This window comes from Amborella trichopoda, chromosome 7 (genome assembly GCF_054954075.1).
Source record: "Amborella trichopoda isolate Santa Cruz 75 chromosome 7, AtrichopodaSantaCruz75HAP2 v2.0, whole genome shotgun sequence".
NCBI lineage: Eukaryota > Viridiplantae > Streptophyta > Magnoliopsida > Amborellales > Amborellaceae > Amborella > Amborella trichopoda.
This window is the reverse complement of record NC_142342.1, coordinates 27,759,144-27,772,690: the sequence shown is the minus strand read 5'-3', so window position 1 is coordinate 27,772,690 and position 13,547 is coordinate 27,759,144.

Below are 13,547 nucleotides of genomic sequence, written 5' to 3'. Positions count from 1 at the left end.
GTGTCACCCAAGTAAATTGAAAAGGTCAAATTTGGGGTTGATCAGAACTGGGCGACACTAGGCGTGTCGCCTGAGTGGCATGGCCCCTGTCGCCCACATCAAATTTGGTATGAATTGATATTTTTAACTACTAGTGTGTTTCTCGGCCTCTTGTGAAGCTCTCAAAGAAAATTTACATCAAAACGGATTTTTTTACTATTTATAATGATTTGTTTTTGTAAAACAGAACATTTACAGAAATCTAGGTCAAAACCAATGGTTTAAAAATGGATCGGTGACCCGGATCGGGCTTTCAAAAAACCGATCCGGATCGACGAATCGGCGATCCGGATCAGGAATCAGGTGAATCTGTCAGAATAAAGCTTAAAAAAAATCCAAGAAAATTATTAAAATTCATTATAAATATTGTTTTTTAGGAATTCAATAGGAAATGAGGGTACTCCATTAAGAATTTTTATGTTTTTGAATGAATATGCGAATATTGATATGTTCTTTCCCTACATGAACCGCCATTCAGCATTTAATTTACATCACACAAAAGGATGAACATATAATTATCATGGAATAAGTATATCAACATACATGGACTACAATAAAGCATAAAATTAGTAACCTATGATCTAAAAATAAAATGATAGACGACGTTATTGTTCTTCTTGGTCACGTTGGTGCCATTGATTGAATTCGTTTAACAATTCATTGATTCGATCTAAAAACGAATCATCGATATTAGCAGGCATCTAACTATTCCCAAATCCTTGAGTGTTAGTGTTTTGTTGTGTTCCCAATCTAAAGTCCCAGAAGATTGTCCATCCTTCATGCTCACCTGCACTGTCGTGCTCATCCCTACACTGTTGCTGTTGGGACTTGATATGTGAATAATATGGCTGGGATAGGGTGGCCTCAGAATCATCATCTCTCTCATTTTCTCTTTGAATAATATGGATTAAAAAAAAAATAACAAATTTTCAAAAAAATCGATCATGGATTAAAAAAAAAAAAATCACAAATTTTCAAAAAATTCTATCATGGATTACAAAAAAAAATTCAATCATGGATTAAAAAAAAAAAATCACAAATTTTCAAAAAATTCTATCATGGATTACAAAAAAAAATTCGATCATGGATTAAAAAAATAAAATCACAAACTTTCAAAAAATTCAATCATGGATTACAAAAAATTCGATCATGGATTACATAAAATTCGATCATGGATTACATAAAATTCGATCATGGATTACAAAAAAAAACAAACAAAAAAAAACAAAAATTCAATCGTGGATTACAAAAAAAGAAAAAAACAATTCGATCATGGATTACAAAAAATTCAATCATGGATTACAAAAAACTCTATCATGGGTTACAAAAAAAGCAAAAAACAAAAAATTCGATCATGGATTACAAAAAAAAAAACAAACATTTCGATCATGGATTACAAAAAAAAGACAAACATTTCGATCATGTATTACAAAACATTCGATCATGGATTACAAAAAATTCTATCATGGGTTACAAAAAACAAAAACAAAAACACAAAAAATTCGATCATGGATTGCAAGAAAAAAAAACAAACATTTCGATCATGGATTACAAAAAATTCGATCATCAATTACAAAAAATTCTATCATGGGTTACAAAAAAAACAAAAAAACAAAAAATTCGATCATGGATTACAAAAAAAAAAAAAGCAATTCGATCATGGATTACAAAAAAATCAATCAAGTATTACAAAAAAAAAAAAAAATTCCGTACGGGACTCGCCGATTCACTGTACGGACTCGTCGATTCCGTACAATGAATCGGCGAGTCACTGTACAGAATCGTCTGGTTCTCTCTAGAACCGGACGATTCCCATTTTTTTTGCCGATTCGATCCGTCCATGGCGATTTCCGAGTCGAACCGGGCGAGTCCAGTTCGACTCGGCGTTTTTTCAAACACTGGTCCAAACAGTGCATCTGTAGGGTGGTGGGCAGGCAGACTAGTTCCGGGTCACAAGATGGGTTATGTGAACTATGGATTTGGGTTTACTAGGTTAAATGTGGTCCTTAAGGGTTCAAGAAACCACAGAATTTGCCAAATTAAAATGGGGTGTCTACAGTTGCCCCCCTTTGGCACTCCCTGTCTTTCAGAGGACAGGTGAGTGGCAAAGAAGTAGACATTTTGGCATTTCCCGTCTTTTGAGGGGTAGGTGAACGTCAAAGATAAAGCAAACATTTTAAATTTCGTCCTGAAGTCACGTGGTCAGGGGGTACACTAAGTAAACCCTCTAAGTCATTGCGCTAGCCGAGCTCACCCACCTAAGGCATTTTTCCTCTTAGGGTTTTCGACGTGAGATGTCCACGAGTTACACAAGCTTGAAACTCGATTTGGATTTTATGGCCATGCCACTTAACTTTAGGGGTTTTCACAATTTGAATTTTTAACCCTAGCATTTTCTTTGATCTCCTTACGGTTTCCTAAGGCTGTCTATAGGGAAAGGCTTTCTATAGGAATGGACTTGTCTGGCCGAATCTGAAGTGAGAGACGAGGCAGCAATGCGGCAGTCGTGGAAAATGCGGTAATCATCATATACAGGTGTCCAAGCTCCTGCGTTTTAAAATAATTTTTAGAAATTTTGAATGTAGGGGGAGATTTGAAATAGAACCCAGAGTAGGGACAGGCTATGATTTTAACAAAGAAATTAAAGTTTTTTAAAACACAAGACATATAGGATGGTGTTTCGAAAACAATGTTGGTTAGCAGTTTTAACTCCGGCAACCATAGAGCCCTCTAAGTAGTTTAACATCATGCAGTGATGGACCATACACCCGACCCTTTTACGTCATACGGGGATAGACATTTTTCATTAGACAGGGTGGTTGGGCCTTGAACACACCCGACCTTTTATGTCATATGGGGATAGACGTTACCTGCTTCGGCTCTTTTACGTCGCACGAGTTTGACATTGAAATGGATGCACCCGACCTTTAGCATCATACGGGGCTAGACGTTTTCCATTGAACAGAGTGGTTGTGCCCTGAACACTCTCGACCTTTGGTGTCATACGGGGATAGATGTTACATGTCTCGGCTCTTTTACGTCACACGAGTTTTATGTTGAACTAAATTTGCTTTGGTTAGCAGTTTAATCTTGTGCCATCGAGGAGCATTTTCTATTTCTTTTTTGGTTTATTTTATTTTCTGGAAAGTTGGTTGACTGTTTAGGCTCATACCGCCAGGGAGCATTTTTTTTTGAATTTTTTTTTTGAAATTGTTATTTTTGAAAATTGGTAGGCAGTTTAGGCTCATGCCACCATGGAGCATCTGACAGGATACCCGAAACCAATGTGCTTCAAAATCATTTGAAAACAGTTTATTTCAAAAGGTCATTTTAAAAAATAAAAAAAAAAACATGATTTTTTATTATTAAAATGTCCTGGGATCAGATTGGGAAAAATTTGCCAAAAACATTTGGGCGACCCAGGGCATGTCGCCCAGAGCTGGGCGACACAGGGCATGTCGCCAAGGCGGCACTAGGAGTGCCGCCTACTAAAAAAAAAATTTTTTTTTTTTTTTTTTTGTGTGTGAAATGGGATGAAAAAGAGGTTTCTCAAAAAAAATTGTGGCCGACACGGGGCGTGTCGCCCCTGTCTGAGTACGAAATTGCCCAGACCTCCAATCCTCAAAATATATTTTTTTTTTATTTTTCTTGGTTTTAGGGTTATCTAAACCCGCTGTTGGCCGAAGTGGATAACCATAGGACGCGTTTTGGGTCGGATTTCTTTTTTTTCTATAAAAATCTGCCCTCCCCATTCTTCTCTCATCTTTCAAACTCATATTTCTTCCTCACATCTTCATCTGCTTCCTTCTTCATCATCTCCCCTCTAATTTTACAGGTTTTTCTTTCTCTCATCTTCAGGTTTTCATAACTCTTAGGAAGGACAATGCGATCTCCAAGGGCAAGGGGAAGGTTATCGAGTGGGTTGCCAATGGAAGAGAAGAGGATTCTCCCCTTTTTCCTAGGGTTAGGCACTTCCCTGAAGGTCTGCTCTCTCATATCTCGCATGGCCTTCAATCGGGTGAAGTTCCTCAACGCGTCAATGGCATTCCTATCATCGGTCTTGGTTCCGAGATTGGTTTCTTTCTGCTCGGCAATGGCCGGAGCTCATGGCCCTTCTGGCTTCAATTTAGATGATAGACATCTTGAATATGGCCTCTTACCATGTGAACTTTCCACTCCTTGAAGCTCTTGCTGAGAGGTTCAACTATCAGACGATCACCTTCTTTCTTCCTATAGGTGAGACAGCACCAACTTTGAAGGAAGTTGTCAGGATTTATGCTTGAACTTGGCCAAGATTGCATATCAACCCTCCACTGCCACTGACGACCATTCTATCATGGGTGCGCAACTGTTGGGGGCTACTTATTCTTCTCATGGTTAGTGGGTTGATATGGAGTTGTTGTTCCGGAATGAGAGTAATCTCGAGCCGCCGAACAGATCCATGTATTTCTTTTTGTATTGTTGGGCTCCATTATCTTTCTAAGTGGTCGTAAGACGGTTCGCAGTTCCTTTATTCCTTTAGTCCATGCCTTCTAGGAACGAGCGGGTTACACTATTGTTCCGACAATGTTGGCAGGCATATACCGAGGTCTTCACGACAAGGTCACACAAGGTGACCGATTTATTGAGGGCAATGTCCTGATTTTGCAGGTATATTTTTTAACACAGTTTTATTTAATTTTTCCCCTGGAACTCAGTTTTTTTTTGTCTTGTTTTGGGATCTGGAATTCATATTTTTGCACAGGAATTAATTGGAAAAAGGTCGGCTCGATCTGGGAGGGTCTCAGTTGGACTTTTATTGTGTGACCATTTGGGATGCTTTTGACTCTTGTTTTCTGCAGATTTGGGCCTACGAACACGTCGTTGTTGTCTGCCCTCCTCGATCAACGACAGTTGCATCTACTGCTCTGGGACTAGCATATGTCGACGACACCACTCGACCCCGGGATGTTAATTATTATCGCAGGATTCTTGACGAGTTGTCATCATTCGATTGGGTGATCAAGGTTCTTGAAAGTGTCTCTATTGCTGCCTGCTATGGGGCATTCATGTCATATTCCTGCAGGGCAGCACTTCGGCGCTTCGCCAGTTTCGCCATACTCATAATTATACCTTTCCAGGAAATGCGATCGATGGTCACCCTATCTTTCTGCTTCATCGACACTCTTCCACTCTTCTGGTCAAGGCTGGTTTGTCGTGGAAGGAAAAAAAGTCATCTTCTAGCGAGGGGTTAGCTAAACAAGACAAGCCCACAACCACTTCGCAATATGATTCTTGGTGGGAACGTGCATGTCCTCTTCCACTATGCCCCAGATCTTCGAGACTTCGTGGCGAGTCTTCTGCTCCTGCTCAGAATTCCATGCCTTAATGAGAAGATGGCGCCTCTTGTTCTAATAAACGCATCACATCCAATGAGCATGTATCTGACATCAGTTTGGAAGATGCTGAAGCTGAATTGGCTCGATGGGTGGCTTTCGTGGCGGAACTCAAGGAGAAGGATGTTGATCCGAAGTCGAAGACTGAATAGCCAATTTTTTTTTTTTTTTTTATTGGCATGCATAAGTTGATCTCATGATCAGCACTATCTTTCAGTAGTTTAATTTTTGTTGAAGTTTGTTAGGACAATAGGAATTTAAGTCTCAGGATCAGATTTGATCGTGAGAATGCATGTGATGAAGCTATTTTCAGGGGATGAATAAAATCTGAATGTGACCTATCCAGAATTTTGTTTTGCATTCTGATTGATGTCTTGGGATAGAGAAAAGAAAAAAAATATTTTTTTTTATTATTTTTTTTTTTAAACAACAATTTTGGGCGACACGGTGGCACGAGGCGCGCCGCCTAGCCCAGGAGATTTTTTTAAAAAAAAGCATGGGCTTCCCACATTCCCTTCTCACTCGTTTTAGGGTCTTCCCACCCCTCAATCCTAATCATGTTGGGTTTTCCTTGCCAAAATTCCATTTCATACCAAAAACGGACTGATTGTCAAGGATAGATGACGAGGAACGTCAGTGGACGCTCGGATCGAGTCATATCTCAAGAACAAAAGGGCAAGAGAAGGTAAGCCTCCAGCTTTTGAAATGCTCTAATGAATGTTGGTATTTTTGAGGATTGCACACCACCTGCTTCGGCGGCTTGCGAGAGAGAAAAGAAAAAAGATGTTCTTTTCCAATTTCCGAAATACAAGATAACTTGTGAAAATTTCATGAAATACTTTTGTTGGGATCAATTTTTTTCAAAAAAAATGCACAAACATGCCTAGAATCTTCATTTGAAAATGCTTATGACATGCTCTTGAACTGTTCGGTTAAAAGCCCAGATCATTGGAAGCTAGGTTGAGATGGTTTGAGATAGCCTTGATTGGGAATGGTTAACCCAGGCTATGAAAAGGTCTAGAATAGACTGGGATTGAGAATGACCAAAATACCCGCGAGTGCAAACTCTACTTTTTGAGCTAATTTTGGGTAATGGCATACTGCCCTTCGGGTGCAAAAATGACCAAAAACACCCTTGTGTAAAATGACAAAAATACCCTTGAGTGTGAACTCTGCTCTTCAGAGGTAATTTTGAATGACTGTCTCTTCCCCCATAGTCTAGGGATGGTAGGATGACCATACTACCCCTTTGGGTGTAAAATGACCAAAATACCCCTGAATGCAAAACCGCCAAAATACCCTTGAGTGTAAACTCTACCCGTTGGGGGTAATTTTGAATGATTGTCTCTGCCCCCATAATCTAGGGATGGTAGGACGACTATACTGCCCTTCTGAGTTTAGAATGACCAAAATACCCTTGAGTACAAAAAGACCAAAACACCCCTGATTGTAAACTCTACCCCTTGGGGGTAATTTTGAATGATTTGTCTCTGCCCTCGTAATCTAGGGATGGTAGGATGACCATGTTGCTCTTCTAGGTGTAAAATACTCTCAAGTGCAAAATGACCAAAATACCCTTGAGTGTGAACTCTGCTTTTCAGGGGTAATTTTGAATGACTGTTTTTGCCCCCAATGATCTAGGGATAGTAGAATGACCACACTGCCCTTCTAAGTGTAAAATACTCCCTAGTGCATAATGACCAAAATACCCTTGAGTGTGAACTCTGATTTTTTAGGGTAATTTTGAAGGATTGTTTCTGCCCCCATAAACTAGGGATAGTAGGATGACCATACTGCCCTTCTGGGTGTAAAATACTATTAAGTGCATATGACCAAAATACCCTTGAGTGTGAACTTTGCTTTTCGGGGGTAATTTTGAATGACTGTTTCTGGGCCCATAATCTAGGGATAGTACGATGACCATACTGCACTTTTGGGTGTAAAATACTCACGAGTGTAGAATGACCAAAATACCCTTGTGTACAAATTCTCCTGTTGTGGGGTGATTTTTTTATTATTATTATTTTAATTTTATGAAGCATGAGATCTTGATGGCTAGAGCATGATGACTCCACCCCTCCTCTCCCCCCCCCCCCCCCCCCTCTTTATATATATATATTTAGGGGTTGTTCGTTGACTATAGATCTCACCTATTTGCTATTCGCAAATGGGCGGAGTTGTTGACTCTTGGGCAGGCTCTTGCCAGGATTGGTTTATGGGAGGTCTGCCGGATCAAGCCTTTTAGCTTAAATCATGCTTTGATTACCGAGTTATGTCTCTGATATAGACCGGAGACCTGTTCAATTCCACTGCGATGTGGCGAGCTTGCCCCTACCCTTGAGGATGCTACCCAGATTCTTAGGGTTCGGAGTGAGGGGGAGCCTTTCTTGAGTATTCCCCCGGGGATGTCTACCAGTTATGCCTCTGACTGCAAGGAATTACTCAGTATTCCTTTTGAAAAGATCAAGGGAAGGCATGATTTAGAGATGCACCTTGGGAAGCTAAGGTGGGAATTTACTGGAGTACCTCACAGTGCAAAGAGGATGATAGGTGGTTGTGCTCCCCACATTTAGGTTTCTTTGGGTAGGAGACCGTCCCATCGGGGAAAGGCCCTGTGGAAGAGGATGGTGCTGGGGTTAGTGAATCGATGCAGGGTGAGTCTAGTCACCCTTCGACCACAGGTGATGCTTGATCATCAGGGGATGCAGAGCGAGTTGGGAGCGACACTCCCGATCCTGGTGATGGGAGCACATTTTTTGATGAGGATACGTGCGTCCTCAAGTGTTTCTTACTGATGAGGAGTGGCGAGAGTAGGAGAAAGAGAGGATCTTGGATGCACAGGAGTGGACTATGATTGAGGACGAGCTGGAGGTGTTCCGACAAGAGGTGGATCTGACCATTGATCATGGTCCTCTTTCAGATAGTGAGATACATTCCTTGCAGGCCTTCCTTGTGTACTTGTTCGGGGAGTTTCTATTTGCGGACCGATATAAGGGTCGAGCCCATTTGTCAGTGATTTGGATGACCAGACAGCTAGACTACTTGGAGCGAGTGGCGTGGGGTCTAGCGATTGTGGGCTTGCTGCATCATCACCTTTGTAGTGTGGCCAGGGGAGCCAGCTACTTGGGGGGTTGTTCAATCTTGCTCCAGGTCTGGGCATGGGAGCACATCACCATTCCTCGCCCTCTTCCCGGTCGACTAGCGCCATCATTCCCGACGATTCATTGCTGGTCATATGGAGTGTGGGATTCTAAGAGGATCCCTTCACTATTGTATTACTTGTTGTTATTGGACAGTCAGGCCGTAGGGAAGGTGAGTTATGTGCTTCATCTTTCTTTCTTCATTTTCTTCTTCTTCTTCCCCCCTTTCTCCTTCTTTATTTGACTTTGACATATCCCTTTTTTTTTTGCTTTCCAGATCGACTGAGCTTCCATGAGAGTTAAGCTCATCCCTGCTATTTACGCGTCTTCTTCTCGAGCTTTCAAAACGACAATTCACCTGATTTGCATGTTTCTGGTGATGCCCACTTTCCCTGGTCGAGTCCGCCATCAGCTTGGCCTTCCTCAGCCATCCTATGAGATTACCCCGCCCTTGACTCCCATTATCTTGATGAGGGCTGATTGTCTACTGATGAAGTCACTTCCCTTCGTGCTGAGCGTGATTCAGCAGTCGACGAGCGAGAGTCCATAGCAGAGGATTTCGAGCATCTGCGCCAAATTTTTGATAGGATGGTGACGGAGCGCGACTCCATGAGGGATGAGCTGGAGAGAGTATGATCAGTACCATCCTCCTCTTTTGTTGCTCCTACTCTTCCTGGACCATCGCCCGACCGCATTAGAGATTTAGAGAAACGCATAGACTGCTACCGATTGGAGAGGGTATTCTTTGTTGTTATATCTCTCTTTTATATGTATATATATATATATATATATATATATATATATATATATATATATATATATATATATATATATTACAACCTCTCTCATTTCATGTTGTTGTTTTAAAAGAATTCGGCCAGAGATGAATGTCACGAATTTTAAGGACGACGTGAAGGGTCTTATGGACAGATGTGATAGACTGTCAGGACTCTTATTGGCTGCAGGTGGCAACCCTTCTTTAGCAGATGTGAATCCTTATGTGAGGGTGTCATTACCACCTTATGTTTGGAGTCAGTCACAATCGCGGGCGTCTACGCAGATGACAAGGGGTCCGAGGCAGGTTCAACCGAGATTGGAGGGAGAGGCAAGCAGTCATACAGTAGCGGTCAAGGAGGATTCAGTATCAAAGATGTGACCTTGAACACGTCTCTCTTTTTTTGTTGTAGGGACTACTCTGGAACTTTATATGTACATATTGCTTTGCTTTTCATTCTACCCAGACTTCTTTCTCTTGCTCGGTAGCCCTCCTCTCTGTTTTTTTTGTCCGTTTGCGATTGATTCATCGAAGTAGAGGGGAATATGTTAGTTGCACACACTTTTTAAACTGAATTTTTTACAAACTCAGCCACCTAGTTGTAGGGTTTTTGTCTCAAATTTCTGGCCATTGGGTCATCGCATGCACACACAGGGATATGTTTGCCTCATTTTTGCCTCAAGGGATCCAGTCAAGAGAAAAATGCTCCCATACTAACCAATTTCGTCATTGGCGATATTCATCTATCTCTGATATGTGGTAGTTGGTAGTTATACTCATACAATCATGGAGTGCTTGACTAGTTTTGAGCCTCATAACAGGCGTAGGAAGTTAGCTTCGAGAACGAGGGTAAATTGACTAACAGTTTAGCCTCTTGTAGTGATGAAGGAAGTCCTTTCTAAAAGGTTTTTTGAAAATTGACATTTTTAACAAATCATATTGAAAAACATTTTTGAAAGGGATGGGCCTTACAGTTTTGCCACCTGTGGCCCCTTTGGTGGTCATATTCTTTATCAAGTTTTACCCAAAGATGATGAAAGGATTTTCTTGTGGGATCGTGAGAACCCAAAAGTCTCAAAGTTGTCATTTTACCTTTGAAGCTTCCATCCTGTGCTTCGCGGATCCATAAAGAGTTTTCTGGATTCTTGCCAGGCTTCCATCTTGGAGAGGTCTCGTTGTTATCCCAGGGTTCGTCGAAGTCACTTCGATTTTCCATTCATGTCACCCTTCCACATGTCACCTTGTTGGTTCTGTTGGGAACCTATAGGGTTTAGGAGGAGTCTTCATCCTCAAGGTCCGCTTATGCAGTATTGTTGGAACTTGCAAGTACTTATTTGTACTTGAGTGTTTTGAATCGAAAGATCCTTCTTGGAGATTTTTATTCTTTTTACCCGTGATGTCATTTTAGGTTTTCATGATGTCCATTTTTTTTTTTCTTTGTGATGCCTTTTCAGGTTTTCACCACGCTTTTGAGCTCGTTATGGGTAATATTTTCTGAGATACATAGCATTAATGGGGTCATTGCGTCATACCCCTCTTGACTTTTTATCTTATAAGAATTGCCTGCATGCACTCAAGTAACCACGAATGGCCCCTCCCAATTAGGTTTGAACTTGCCTAAAAGGTGTGGATTTGCAGGAGTGTGGAAGATTTTCTTGAATACCATGTCTCCTTCTTTGAATTGTCGAGGAACAACTTTTCTTTGGTATGCCTTCTCAACCCTTTGCTGATAAGCAACGATATTTTGTGTCACTAGTAGTTGTCTTTCATCCAAATTGATGAGAGCAGTGATTCGTGCTTCGATCCTTTGTTCCTTATCTAAATTTCTATGAATGAGCACTCAGAGAGATGGTATCTCAACTTCCATGGGTAGCATTGCTTTTATACTATACACCAATGAGTATAGGGTCATACTAGTAAGAGTCTTCTCAGTTGTCAGATAGGCCCATAGGGCGTTGTTTAGCTTTTCATGCCAATCTTTGCCCCCTTCTATTATTCTGTCTATTATTCTAAGCAGTCCTTTGTTTATGGCCTCCGCTTGTCCGTTTCCTTGAGGGTAGTAAGGTGTGGAGAATTTTTGCATTATCTCAAACTTTTTACATGCCTTAGTGACCCTTTCTTTTTTGAAATTGGATCCATTGTCAATAATGATTGACTCAAAGACACCAAATCTGAATACAATGTTGTTCTTTATGAAACGGGTAACATGTTGTCCTTCTATTTTGACAAATGATGCGGCCTCAACCCATTTTGTGAAGTACTATATAATCGTTAATATAAAACGGTAGCCGTTTGGGGCTTTTGGTGATATCATTCTGATTATATCAAGACCCCACATGGTAAAGGGCGATATGGGCAGTGTTGAGTTGAGTGGTACAAACCATGCATGGATGAGATCTCCATAAAGTTGACATTTGAGACACCTCTTAACAAACTTCCAACAATCTTCAGCTTAGTGGTTCAATAATAGCCTTGGCACCTGATTTTTTGAGCTAAGGCGGCTGCCCCAGAATGACCTCCTTCATTGTATAACGCTATCAGTACTTGGTCAATTTTTAGCTGATCGAGACACCGCAAAATGATGCCATTGAAGGATTTCTTGAAAAGGAGGTCACCTCTTACTAAGAATCCCATCAAAAACCTTCGAAGGGCTTTTTTATCCTTTTTGGTGGCTCCTTTCGGGTATAACCCATCTTTTAGCAGGGACAGGACATCGTGGAACTATGGTTTTTCCTTAACTAGCGCATCTGAAGCCACGAGAGACACTTCCTCATCATTCTCATTTTCTTGCTCTATTTGCTTGTCGATCCTTGGTGGAGAAGGATCATGTTTGTTCCTGATGTAGAATGGGAGCGTGGTGATTTCTAGGGGAATATCGACTATTGAGGCAAGGGTTGCAAGGGTGTAGGCGAACTGATTATTTTCCTTATTTATGTGCTGGAAGGTAATTTTATTAAAATATGGGATCATCTTTTCCTCTTTTTCTTAATAAGGTTTAAGCTTTTCTTCTTTCACCTTCCAAATCCCATGAACTTGGTTTAAGATGAGTAAAGAATCATTAATCACTCGTATTTGCTGGATTTTCATTCCCATGTCATTCTCGAGCCCATCTATCAAGCCTTCATATTCAGCAATGTTGTTGGTATATAGGAAATTCAACCTAATGGCTATTGACATTAAAATCTTCTCCGGTGAGTATAGTATGACTCCCATACCTGACCCGTATTAGTTCTTTGCACCGTCGAAGTATAGCTCCCAAATTGAATCCTCAATTGTGAAGAGGTTCTCATCAGGGAGATCCGTGTTGATGGGAGTGTTATCTGGCAGTGCGTGTTCAGCTAAATGGTCAACAATGGCTTGTCCTTTGACCGATTTTTGAGTGATATACTCGATCTCAAAATCATTCAATAGCATTCTCCACTTCGCCAAACGTTCATTAAGGACTGGTCTCTCCAATAGGTACTTGAGTGGGTCTATTTTTTATATGAGCTTGACTGAATGAGATAGGACATAATGTCTTAACTTCTGCATAGCCCAGACAAGTGTTAAGCAATGCTTCTCCACATCCATGGATCTTGTTTCATAGTCGACCATGGTTTTACTGATGTAGTATATCGTTTGTTCTTTTCCATGGTCATCATATTGTCCTAATATTTGCCCCCATGGTCTTATCTTTCACAGATACGTATAGGAATAGGGGTTTATTTAGACTAGTAGGACTAAGGATGGGAGGTTTGGTGAGGTACTCATTGATTTGATCAAACGCTTATGGCATTCATTATCCCATATGAATGGGGTATCTTTCTTAAGGTGTCTATTGAATGATGCGCACTTGTCTGCCAGTTGTGAAATGAAACACCTTATAGCTTGTATGCGACCTTGAAGCCCACGGATTTCTCAGATGTTCCGGGGAGGGGGCATTTTGGTAATGCCTCGTATTTTGGACGGGTCCACCTCAATGCCCCTTTGGCTTACTATAAAGCCTAGTAATTTGTTGGATTCAACTCCAAAGGCACATTTATGTGGATTGAGTTTGAGTTGATGTTTCCGAAGTCTTTCAAAAATGGTTCTCAGGTTGATGAGATGATCAGACCTGGTCTTCGACTTGACCAGAATGTCGTCGACATAGTCTTCCATGATGGTGTGCTTCAAGTCATGGAAGATACTAGTCAATGCCCGCTTATAAGTTGCCCCTACATTTTTAAGTCCAAAGGGCAT